Raw genomic sequence first — 13,660 nt, forward strand, 5'->3', positions numbered from 1 at the left:
ACGGGCAACCATTCCCACAGGGAACGCTTACAATGAGGACTACCGAATCTGACATAAGAAATCTGCAGCGCTCACCCTGGTTCCTTCATCCACGAACTAGTTACCTGAGCATGAGTCTCATTCACTTCTGCTTTGGGCTCCTCATTTGTTCACGGGTTGGTTGTAACTAGTAGTAGATGAACTAATGGATGTGAAAGTCCTTAGTGAGCTCGGACATAAAAATGTCAGGTGTTGTTACCATGTAGCGACCAGAGACCAAGGAATAAAACTCAGAATCTCCTGAACATCACTGCAGAACCTGGTTCCTTTTATCACAATGTGATCTTCTAGCTGTAAAGGGTGGGGCTGAAGATGAGGACTTGTAACTCTATGGACCTTCATCCCCCAGCAAGACTGGCTTGTATTCAAGAGTCAGCTGTTAGTAAGGCCTCTCTCTGTTAGAGGTGCCTTCACAAGCCAGGGCTGAAGTGGTCACTTCTACACAGTGGTCTACAGAAGAAGATAAAAATCTTCATTAACCAAAAACGTGTCTTCCATTGACAGCCATGGTTGTCTGTACTCACACTTCAAAATCCATGAGTCAGTCACATGACCCAAACAGGACTTTCTCCATTCCTCTGACAAACTGTTCATAGCCATTATCAAGCTCATAAAACTGTAAGCTAAATCTGACCAAAATTACTGCACTAAACTCAGAGTATTTGAAACTATAACACAGTCTTCAACACTGAGAAATGAAAAATTACTCAAATACTCAAACATGGGTGATTTGTTAAATACTTGTTTACAAACTGAACTTTTAAAAGTCAGTACACGAAGCATTTACTGACACATAAAAATGTTCACAACGTGCAGTCATGAAAAAGTTCATGAAACAATATACTTAGTATATGTCGATGAAAAGCAATCCAGAAGATTTCTGTTGTTGTTCAGTCACTCAGTCACGTCCGGCTCTTTGTGACCCCATGGACTGCAGCACGCCAGGCCTCCTTGTCCATCGCCAACTCCCAGAGCTTGCTCAAACTCACATCCATCGAGTCGGTGATGCCATCCAACCATCTCAACTTTTGTTGTCCCCTTCTCCTCCTGCCTTCAATCTTTCCTGGCATCAGGGTCTTTCCCAGTGAGTCAGTTCTTCACATTAGGTAGCCAAAGTATTGGAGCTTCAGCTCATCAGTACTTCCAATTCAGGATTGATTTCCTTTAGGATGGACTGGTTTGATCTCCATGCAGTCCAAGGGACTCTCAAGAGTCTTCTTCAACACCACAGTTCAAAAGCATCAATTCTACAGTGCTCAGCCTTCTTCATGGTCCAACTCTCACATCCATACATGACTACTGCAAAGACCATGGCTTTGACTAGACGGACCTTTGTTGGCCATCCAGAAGATTATGCATCAAATTATTAGAAATTTTTCAGATTATTTTCATTTAAGAGAATCAAATATATACTCTTGTTTCCTACAAGGAGTGTATGTTCTTTCTTTTATAACCTGTTGCATTGCTGTTTCATGTGAATGCCATAAAAATTCACTTGTACGAAGTATGAAATTCAATGAGTTTTGCAAACTGTATACAGTCGTGTAAACACTGCACCATCAAGATAGAGCCCGTTCCCACCACCTCTTATAACTGTCCTTGCTTTTCACCGTCACACCTTCTTCAGGCAGCCACGGATCTGCTTCCTGATCTAATTTTGCCTTTTCTAGAATTTCGTATTACTAGAATCATACATTATGTAGTCTTTGTTTTTTCTTTTTCATGTAACAGTACTTTTGAGACTCATTCATTCACACTGCTGTGTTTATGAGTTCACTCCCTTTTATTGCTTAACCATATAACATTATACAGATATACTATATTCTGCTTATTCATTTACCAAGTGAAAGACTTTTAGCTGTTTCTGGGTTTGGAAATTGTGAAAAAAGCTACTATGAAATTTTTACATGAGACTTTGTAAAAACCTGGAGTAGAATTGCTGGGTTAAATGGTAAGTGTGCTTTCAATTTTGTAAGAAGTTCCTAAACTTTTTTTCCAAGTGACTGCACCATTGTTCATTCCCAACAGCAAAATATGCAAGCTCCCATTTGTTCATATCCTCTTCAATACTCAGTTTTGCCAGTCTTTTCCACTGTAGGTATTCTATTATTTAGGTAATTGTATCTCTTTATGTTTTTCTTTTCTTTTTTGCTTATTCTTCCTTTTATTTTTGGAAACAGAATGGCAACCCACTCAAGTATTCTTGTTTGGGAAGCCCATGGACAAAGGAGCCTGACAAGTCACAGTCCATGGGGTCACAAAGAGTCAGACACAACTCAGCGACTAAACACCAGCAACATCTTTAGGGTTTATCCTACAAGTGTGATTAGTGGGTCTATATAAAGAGTTCTTTATATTTTCCAAAGGTGAGCCCTTTATCTGTGATGTGAGTTGTAAGTACATTCTTCCAGTTTGTCGTTTGTCTTTTAACATTGTCTATGGTGCTTTGCTTTGTTTGCCATGTGAAAGTTACTGTTTTTGTCTATAGTCACGTGTGTCAGCCTTTGTTTCTGGATTCAGAGACAGAGTTACAAAGGCTTTCCTCAGTTCCAGACTCTGAGAAAATGGACCCATGTTTTCATCTGATATTTATATGGTTTCATTCTTTGCATTTGTATCTTTCATCTGGCGTTAACTTTGGTATATTTAAAAAAAGTTTCTTTCCAAACAGATATCCAGTGTAGGAGGTTCCCTTTTCTCCACATCCTCTCCAGCATTTATTGTTTGTAGACTTTTGATGGCAGGCATTCTGACCAGTGTGAGAGGGCATCTCTTTATGGTTTTGATCTGCATTTCTCTGATAATGAGTGATGTTGAGCATCTTTTCGTGTGTTTCTTAGCCATCTGTATGTCTTCTTGGGAGAAACGTCTATTGGGTACTTTGGCCCGTTTTTTGATTGGGTCATTTATTTTTCTGGTATTGAGCTGCATGAGCTGCTTGCATATTTTGGAGATTAATTATTTGTCAGTTGCTTCATTTGCTATTATTTTCTCCCATTCTGAAGGCTATCTTTTCACCTTACTTATAGCTTCCTTCATTGTGCAAAAGCTTTTAAGTTTAATTAGGTCCCATTTCTTTATTTTTGTTTTTATTTCCATTACTCTGGGAGGTGGGTCATAGAGGATCTTGCTGTGATTTATGTCAGAGAATGTTCTGCCTATGTTTTCCTCTAAAAGTTCTATAGTTTCTGGTCTTACATTTAGATCCTTAATCTATTTTGAGTTCACTCCCTTTTACTGCTTAATCATATAACATTGTACAGATACACCATATTTTGCTTATCCATTTACCAAGTGAAAGACATGTAACTGTTTACAGCTTTGGCAACTGTGAAAAAAGCTACTGTGGAACTTTTACACGAGACTTTGTAAAAACCTGGAGTAGAACTGCTGGGTTAAATGGTAAGTGTGCTTTCAATTTTGTAAGAAATTGTTAAACTGTTTTTTAAAGCACACCATTGTGCATTCCCAACAGCAAAATATGCGAGTTCCCATTTGTTCAGGTTCTTCAATACTCGGCTTGGGGTCTTTTCCACTTTAGCTTTTCTATTATTTAGGGAATTGTTTCTGTTTTTCATTTTCATCTTCATTTTTCTAATGCAAATATCTTTTTATGTTAAAGTGCCCGTTCAAATCTTCCACAAATATTTTGACTCAGATTGTATGTCTTATTAATGACTTTTGAGAGTTCTTTATATAGTCTGGATACAAGTGCTTTATCAGATATATTTTTCTCCCAGTCTGAACCTTGCCTTTTCAGTATTTTTAAAGAGTATCTTTGAAAGGGTAAAGTATTTTAATTTTGAAGAAAGCCCAATTATCAATTATCTCTGTTATGATTTGTTCTTTTGGTATCATATCTAGTTTATCTTCCCCAAAAAGGTCACAAAGATTTACTCCTACTTTTTCATGCAGAAGTTGTACAGCTTTATGTTAAAGTTTACATCTATGATGCATTTCCAATTTTTTTTTTTTTTACTATATGGTGTGAAATAAAGGTAAATATTGTTTTTATCCATATAAACATTCAATATTTTCAGTAATATATGTCAAAAAGATAATCTTTTCTCTGTAAAATTACCTTAGCTCCTTTGTCAAAAATAAATTTTGTGGATTTACTTCTGGACTCCATTTTGGTCTGTATAGCTATCCTTGTACTGAAATCTCATTGTCTTGATTAGTATAATTTTATTATGCACTTTTAAGTCATGTATTTTAAGTTCTCAAAATTTGAAATTGTCAAAATTGTTTTGGCTGTCTACATCTTTTAAACTAATGTGAAATTTTATAATCAACTTATAAAATTATACAAAATACTCAGTCTCTTAGAATTTTAATTGGAGTCTTGTTGAATCTTAAAATCACTTTGAAGATAACTGACATTTTTTCACAATAAGACTTTCAAAGAATTGACATGGTATCTCTATTTATTTAAGTCTTCTTTAAATTCTTTCAGTAATGTCTGCTGTTTTCAGTGCATGGATGTTGTTATACTTCGTTAAACCTGTCCTTGTGTAGTTTATGTTTTACTATGCTATTACATTTGATGTTATCATTTCTATTTTAATTTCCAATTGTTTATTGCTGGTATGTAAATACCAGAGAAGGCAATGGCACCCCACTCCAGTACTCTTGCCTTCAAAATCCCATGGACGGAGGAGCCTGGTGGGCTGCAGTCCATGGGGTCACTAAGAGTCGGACACGACTGAGCAACTTCACTTTCACTTTTCACTTTCATGCATTGGAGAAGGCCATGGCAACCCACTCCAGTGTTCTTGCCTGGAGAATCCCAGGGACAGGGGAGCCTGGTGGGCTGCGTCTATGGGGTCGCACAGAGTCAGACATGACTGAAGTGACTTAGCAGCAATATGTAAATACACAATTAATTTTTGAATATTCACCTTGTACCCTAAGACATTCCTAAACTTACTTTTTAATTATATTAACTTTTAAAATTGATTTTTTAAGATATACTAGATACAGAGTTTTTATTTTTTATATACAGCTCGTGGGGTCCTCACGGCTAGCACACTGAAGCGATTTGCCATTCCCGTGGATCACGTTTTGTCAGAACTCTTACATGGCATGGTTCATAGCTTCACTGAGTTACGCGAGCCCCTTCACCACAATGCAGGGCACATCATGTGAAATGTTGGGCTGGATGAACTACAAGCTGAAATCAAGATTGCTGGGAGAAATATCAACAACCTCAGATAATGCAGATGATACCACTCTAATGGCAGAAAGTGAAGAAGAACTAAAGAGCCTCTTGAAGAGAGTAAAGGAGGAGAGTGGGAAAAAACAGCTTAAAATTCAATATTGAAGAAACTAAGATCATGGTATCCAGTGCCATGACTTCATGGCAAATAGAAGGGGAAAGGAGTGAGTAGTGATAGACTTCCTTATCTTGTCTCTATGATCACTGCTGATGGTGACTGCAGCCATGAGATTAGAAGACAACTGCTCCTGGGAAGAAAAGCTGTGACAAACCCAGACAGAGTGTTAAAAAGTAAAGACATCACTTTGCTGACAAAGGTCCATATAATTAAGGCTATCGTCTTCCCAGTAGTCACATACAGGTGTGAGAGCTGGACAATAGAGAAGGCAGAGTGCTGAAGAATTGATGCTTTCGAACTGTGGTGCTAGAGAAGACTCTTAAGAGTCCCCCGGAAAGCAAGGACATCAAACCAGTCCATCTTAAAGGAAATCAACCCTGAATACCCTTTGGAAGGACTGATGCTGAAGCTGAAGCTCAAATACTCTGGCCACCTGATGCAAAGAGCCGGCTCATTGGAAAAGACCCTGATGCTGGGAAAGATTGAAGGCAGAAGGAGAAGGGGACGACAGAGGATGAGATAGTTGGATGGAATCACTGATTCAATGGACATGAACTTGGGCAAACTCTGGGAGATGGTGAGGGACCGGGAAGCCTGGCATGCTACAGTCCATGGGGTAGCAGGGAGTCAGACACAACTTGGTGACTGAATAACAATGGATAGACGGTTAGGTTGTTTGTGAAAAAAGTCAGTTCTGCTCATTTCTTTTGAATCTGTATGGGTTAATTTTTTCCCCCTTAATGCTCTGGAAAGGGCCGCCATGCAATACTGAATAGAAGTGGTAACAATGGTGATTAAATTGCCTTGCTGCTGAGTCACTTCAGTCGTGTCGGACTCTGTGCGACCCCATAGACAGGCAGCCCACCAGGCTCCCCTGTCCCTGGGATTCTCCAGGCAAGAACACTGGAGTGGGTCGCCATTTCCTTAGTCCTGACATTAAAGGGAAAATAATTATCTATCACTGCTCAGTAGAGTGTTAGCTGTAGGTGTTTCAAAAATTTCCTTCTATGTATGATTAGCTACATTGCACTGATGTTGAATTTTATGAAAAACAATGTTATCTGTGCCTTTTCATTCTATTGTGTGTTTTGTGTTTTTCCTTTTAGTATCTCAATATGGTGAACTACATTCCCTGAGCTTTGGCTGTTGAAACAAACTTGCGTAACTCGGGAAGCCTCCAGTCAGTCCTAGCAAATTCTCCCTTTTATGTACTGCTTATTCCTTTTGCTTACATTTTGGTGAGGACTTTTCTATTTATGTCCATGAGAGATATTGTTTTCTATAGTTTCTAGTGATGCTTCAATGTGCTTCTGGTGTTAGGACAACGCTATTCTCACAAAGCAGTAGTTAAGTGTTCTTTCCTCTTCCTTTTTCTGGAAGGGTTTGTGTAGAAGGGTTTTTATGGGTTTTTTTTTCAATGGTTGGTAGAGTTTACTAGGGACTGGAATGGGGTTTTTCTTTTTTATAACATTGTACCATGAATTCAATTTTCTCTAATTTTAATAGATAGTGGGCTATCAAAGTCATACATTGAGCAAATTTTAGAAATTTATGTTTTTCAGTTTGTCCACTTGCAGTCAAATGTCTTAGCATCCACAGTGTCCTTTGTTAATCTTCTATGTACAGCATCTGCAGTGTTGTCCTGTCTGTTCCCCAGCGGTTTGTTACTTTTATTGCTCATTTCAAAGAGTCGAATTTTGTTAACTTTCTCTTTTATTTCTACTTCACTGGTTTCTGCTATTTTAATTTTTTCTTTCTCTGCTTAGTGTGTGTTTAATTTCTCTTATTTTTTAAGTTTCTCATGGTTGGAGAATTTTTTTGTACCACATTTATTTGTCATTTAAGTTATTTTAGATTTTGCTGCACATATTCTGAAGCTTCATTGTTTGGTGAACACATATCTAGGATGGATGTTCTATATGAAATGATTTGTCATTATGAAATATCTCACTTTATACCTGATAGTATTCTCTTTTCTGAAGTCTACTTTGATATTAAAATAGTTGATTCAGGTTGCTTTTGATTAGTGTTTGTATGGTATACTTTTTACTTTTTTATTTTAAAAAAAGACATGAAATTTTCCTTTTTGCAGAACATTTTAAAAATTGAGTTATAATAAATAAAATTCACCCATTTAAGTATACATTTCTTTGAACTTTGACAAGTACATACTGACATGTAACCGCTATCAATATCAGATGTAGAACATTTCCATCAACATTTGTAGGAACATTTCCAAAATTCCTTCATGGTCCTTTGTAGTCAACACCTCCTTGTATCCCTAGCCCCTGGTCCACACTGATCAGTCTCTGTTTGGTGATTTGCCTCCTGCAGGTGTCACATTAGAGGCATTACAGAAGACTGAGCCTTAATCTGACTTCTTTCATCTGGAGCGGAGCATGTGAAATTCACCCATGCTGTTCGCACCCTGGGTGCTTCGTGCTGAATCCCGTGCGTGCTTTGGACCTCCTCCACCAGCGTCCTTGCTGCTTCCCAGGCTGGCAACTCCCGGTTCTGTTAGATTTCCCACTTGGGCAACCTGCTACCACCCTCTTCACAGTAATTTCACTATACCTGACGCACTATAGAAAAAGCTGCTTACTTACCTGCTTGTCCCCCTCATTAGGCTGTGTTCTTTGAGTGTAGCTCTGCTATTTGTTCATCTTTGCGACCAAAAGGCATGATTAGTGCCTGATTGTATTAGTTAAGGTAATGCTGGGTACTATTACAAATAAACCACACAATGCCAGCACTTTAAAACAATGAAATTTTCTTTTTAACTGAATTAACAGATAACTAAGTGAGTCTCTGGCCATCAGGAAGAGGGTGTCTTTAACATGCAGCTCATTCACTCAATTGTGTCTGACTCTGCCATCCCATGGACTGCAGCATGCCAGGCTTCCCTGTCCATCACCAACTCCTGGAGCTTGCTCAAACTCATGTCCATTGAGTCGGTGGTACCATCCAACCATCTCATCCTCTGCCATCTCCTTCACCTCCTGCCTTCAATCTTTCTCAGCATCAGGGTCTTTTCCAATGAGTCAGTTCTTCGCACTGGGTGGCCAAAGTATTGGGGTTTCAGCTTCAGCATCAGTCCTTCCAATGAATATTCAGGGCTGATTTCCTTTAGGATGGACTGGTTGGATCTCCTTGCAGTCCAAGGGACTCTCAAGAGTCTTCTCCAACACCACAGTTCAGAAGCATCAATTCTTCTGCACTCAACCTTTTTTATAGTCCAACTATCACATCCATGCATGACTACTGGAAAAACCAGTGGACTAGATGGCCTTTTGTCAACAAAGTAATGCCTCTGCTTTTTAATATGCTGTCTAGGTTGGTCATAGCTTTTCTTCCAAGGAGCAAGCGTCTTTTAATTTCATGGCTGCAGTCACCATCTGCAGTGATTTTTGAGCCCCCAAAAATAGTCTCATTGTTTCCCCAACTATTTGCCAGGAAGTGATGGGACCGGATGCCACGATCTTAGTTTTCTGAATGTTGAGTTTTAAGCCAACTTTTTCACTCTCCTCTTTCACTTTCATCAAGAGGCTCTTTAGATGTTCTTTGCTTTTTGCCGTAAGGGTGGTGTCATCTGTGTGTCTGAGGTTACTGATATTTCTCCTGGCAATCTTGATTCCAGCTTGTGCTTAGTCCAGCCCGGCATGTCCCATGATGTACTCTAACATTTAACATGCAGTTAATCATGTGAATAATCAGCTCGAAGACTGAGCAGTGGGCACTCTGTCACCTCAGCTTCTTTAACACTTGGCTTCCAACTTTAACCACAGTGTTGACGTTTGGCCATTAGAAGGAAAAAGAACATGGAGCCCCACAGGTGGGAGGTTCAGAGTAGTAAAGACTACTCCTTCCATGTTTGCTTCTGAGAACTAGTTCACACGGCCAGACCACGGGCAGCCAAGGACTATATCCTGTTCTCAGAGTGGCCGTGTTGGGCAGCTTCTGCCACCGCACAACCATGAAGAAAGAGTGTAGACTGAGGTCTATGACTGACTCTGCACTGGAAGGCGCTGCACTCTAACTCAGTCACTTTCTGTGTCCCAAGGCTGGTGCCTGTTTCTGGTTCTTTCTACAGCACACAATGGCTATGGGAGGCTTAAGTGCTGACTACCCCAGCTCTTCCTGCTGGAGGTCACGCACACTGGCTGAGGCTGCCCACATGGGGAATGAACACTCCCAGAGTCCTGAGGGGGGTGGAGCACACATCCTGAAGCATCTGGCTTTATCCACAACCTCTCTGGTTCCCTCCCCTAGCTTCTGGCATTTCAACTTGAACTGAGTGGGAAACAGAAGCCAAGATGCTTGCTGACTTCGTGCTCCTCCTCCTCCTCCATTTCAGCCAGAGGCCCTGCTTTCTTCCTCTTCAGGCCGAGAGGCATTTCTCTGCCTGTCTCCTTCTCCCCAGAGCATGTGTGGACCTTCCTTCCCTGGTTCCATGAAAACAGAATGACATCTGGAGGACAGTCTTTGTGGAAGAGAAGAGGTTTTAAAAAGACTATCAGTGTAATATTTTCAAAATATTAATGTGCAACACATGTGACAGTGTTAAATGAATTATAAAGCTTGCAAAAAATATAAGGTGGTGCAAAATTATTAACAATTCTTCGGAGAAGTGAAAGTGGAGAGACAACATTGAAAGTGGATTTGCCTCTTGCCCAAGTCAGCTCTGGGCTCAGACAGGATCCCAGGCTGACTGGGAGACCCCAAGCCCACTGTCCAGTGCCCTGCAAAGTGCTAAGAGTGGCCACATGTCATCTGGAGGCAGAGGCCTGTGCGCCTGTGTGGCGGTCGTCAGCATCACAGGAGCTGGGAGCTGTCTCTCTCCATTGCAAACTTGTTTACAGACTTCTCATGCCCGAGGCCTAGGGCCTGCCAGGGATAGTGCTGAATGTTTATGCTTTGAGATGTCCAAACTCAGGAGTCGGAATGAGTCTCCTTGTCCCTGTTTATCACTCAGACAAAGCAGCTCTCCCGTGTCTGCCAAGTCTGAATGCAGATCTGTCCCCAGCATCTCCTGTCTCACTGCGGAATCACCAAAGCCAAAAAGCCATGGTGAAAAAAGTGCCGAAGCAAACAGAGATTTGGGCCAAAATGCCCTCTGGAGCCAAACTCAAGTTTCTGAAGAAATAGATTTATTTCTAAAATTAGCATCTTTCCAAATGAGATCACAGTCTGTAAAGCATTTGCGGTTGCAGTCCAAGAAAAGACGACCAGGATGACCTTGTGTGCTCACTGAGAGGTGGTCAGCTCTTCTCAAAAGTCAACTAACAGTCCCCAGGGTCAAGGGGATTTGGAGAGACCTTCCTCACATAATAACTTCTAAAAAAAGAAGACTCTCAAAGGTCTCAAACACATTCTCAATTAGCACGCGAGTCTGGCAGCCACCTGACTATTTAGTCATCCTTTGATTAATGAGCTCAAATATCTACTGAGTTTGAGAACATGCCAGGCACGAGGAACGCGAAGATGAGTAAAGCGGCCCCCCTTTGGAACGTCCAGGTCTGAGGCTAAACAGAGCGATGCTTGGACGCAGTGCTGCCTGGGACAGGGCGCCAGCTCTTTCCGGGACCAGCTTCCAGGCTCTTACGTAACACTCAAGACTGAAATCCTCCTTAGGCTCAAACTCTGCAGAAACAGAGCATTTCATCCTCCCCGCTCCACCCACAGAAGTCACAGCAGTAAACAAAGTCCAGCTGACGTCCTGCAGTTTGTTTATTTGGTGCTTTGTCTGGGTGGACATTCCTCTATTTGGGGGCACAGACAAGTTTTGAAAACATTCTAGCTGGTCGAGTCAAATCCAGAGGCTGGATCTGAAGGTGGTGCGGAGCAGCCCCACCGACTGTGGGCCAGGCTGTCGCTGCCCTGGGGTCGAGGCCGCAGCCCGGGTCCTGGGCCCACCCAAGGACCAGGAGGCCTGGTGCTGTCCCCACAGAGCCCCCCAAACCCTGGTGGCAGCCGGTGCCCTCTCACCGCCCCTCCACGCGGTTCTCAGGCCAGAGCCTGCTTCCCCCAGCCAGGAAGCCGTCCCCTGGGAAGGTTTGTCTTCGTCCACAGTCCTCAGGACGAAGTGACTCTGTCTGCTCTGGTGTGCAGCTTGAGGCCTCAGATTCTCGTCCGTGCCTCCTTAGCAGCGCCTGCTCCACACCCTTGAGCCCAAACGGAGAAGGAGGACGTCCTGCACCACCCGCCGTGTCATCTGTGTCACAGCCTCTGGGGTGTTCATGGCTGGTTTGAAAACTGGGGCCACTTCCCCAGGCAGTAAGGATGGGGACCCTCTGTGTTGGGGGAGTGGTAATGACTGTCTTCCAAGCGCCTGAGAAGCTGACCCCCACCCCTGTCTTCATTCCTCTGACTAGCCCATTATAAGAACTTCGGAAGGAGACTGAGTAACCCAGAAAACTTTGCAAATCGCCCATCACTAAGTTTTGCGACTCCTCACCTGTGTTCTGTGCTTTTTGTCTTCTGATTCCTTGCCAAAGTCTTACTGGTCATACAAGATAGATTTTACACCTAAACATAAATCTATAAGGTCTAAATCTTCTAGAAGAAAACATAGAAAAAATGTCTTTCTGAACTTGAGGTAGGCAAAAATTTATCTAGATGTGAAACAAAAACAAAATAAAACAACAATAAAAAAAATACCTATCAACCACAAAATGAAATATGATAAACTCAGCTTCATCAAAATCAACAACTTCTGCTCATAAAAATGCACTTTAAGAGAATGAAAAGATAAAACAGACTGGAAGAAAATATTTACAATGCGTATAGCTAACAAAGTACTCTAAAATATATAAGAAACTGTAATCAATCTGTAACAAAAAGACAATCAGACTAAAATGAGTAAAAATTTGAGCAGACATTTCACAAAATAAGGTATATGAATGGCCAGTAAGCATGTAAGAACTTGCTTGTCACCATTAGTCATCAAAGACAATCAAAAATCACAATGCAGTGTCACTTCACAGCCATAACAATAGGTAATAATCTAAAAATCAAGCATGGCCTTGAGCTGAGAAGTGAGGCATCTAGAACTTTCACACATCACTCATGAAGTGAAAGATTCTGGAGATGGTTTTAGAAGAAGGGCAGCAGTTTCTTATAAAATTAAAAGCATAACTTATCCAGTGATTCAGGCACACCCCTGCTGATATTGAAGAAAGAGAACTCAAAACCTATGTCCACAGCAAGACTTGTTTGAATCTCGTATCCTTATTCATAGTATAATACCCCATCGTATGTATGTTCTACATGTTGTTTCCTGTCATCTACTGATGGGCACATGACTTGCTTCCACATTTTGGCTACTGTGAATAACGCTGCTATGAAGATAGGTGTTCAAATAGCTGTTCTGGTCTCTGCTTTCATTTCTTTGGGCTATAATGCCAAGAGTGGAACTGTTGGATCATATGATAATTCTATGTTGAATTATTTGAGGAATTGCCATATCATTTTCCATGGGGGCTTCCCAGGTGGTAAAGAATCCATCTGCCAATGCAGGAGATGCAAAAGACCTGGGTTTGATCCCCGGATTGGAAAGATCCCCCGGAGTAGGAAATGTCAACCCACTCCAGTAATCTTGCCTGGATAATCCCATGGACAGAGGAGCCTGGTGGGCTGCAGTCCACGGGGTCACAGAGTCAGACACGACTGAGCACACGGGCATGCATATCATTTTCTGCAGCAGCTGCACCATCTTACGTTCCCACAGTGATGTCCCAGACTTTGGATTTCTCCTCATCCTTCCCGACACTTGCATTTTCCGGTTTTTGATTAAACCTATCCAAGTGGTGTGAGGTGTTGTCTCACTGAGGCTTTGACTTGCACTTCCCCAGAGACTAGTGATGTTGAACGTCTTTTTATGTACTTAAAGGCCATTTGTATACTTCATTGGAGAAATTTTTATTCAAATCCTTTCTCTGTTTTTAAACTTTCTATTGTACAAGTTCTTATATATATTTTGGATATCAATTCCTTTTTAGAAAAATAATTTGCAAACATTTTCTCCCTTTCCGTGGGTTGCTGTTTACTCTGCTGACCGTGTCCTTCGCTGTATGTAAGGTTTTAATTTTGACGGGGTCTACCTTGTCTACGTTTCTTTGGTTGCTTGTGCCTTTGCTGTCCAAAGAATCACTGTCAAATCGAATGTCATGACTCTTTCTCCCTACGTTTTCCTCTGAGAGTTTTATAGTCTGGGCACTTGCATTTAATATTTTGATCCATTCTGAGTTAATTTTTTTCTGTTGTATGCTGTAGGGGTCAAGCTTCAT

This window comes from Bos grunniens, chromosome 4 (genome assembly GCF_055505025.1).
Source record: "Bos grunniens cultivar Pamir isolate PY7600 chromosome 4, Bosgru_T2T1.0, whole genome shotgun sequence".
Lineage (NCBI taxonomy): Eukaryota > Metazoa > Chordata > Mammalia > Artiodactyla > Bovidae > Bos > Bos grunniens.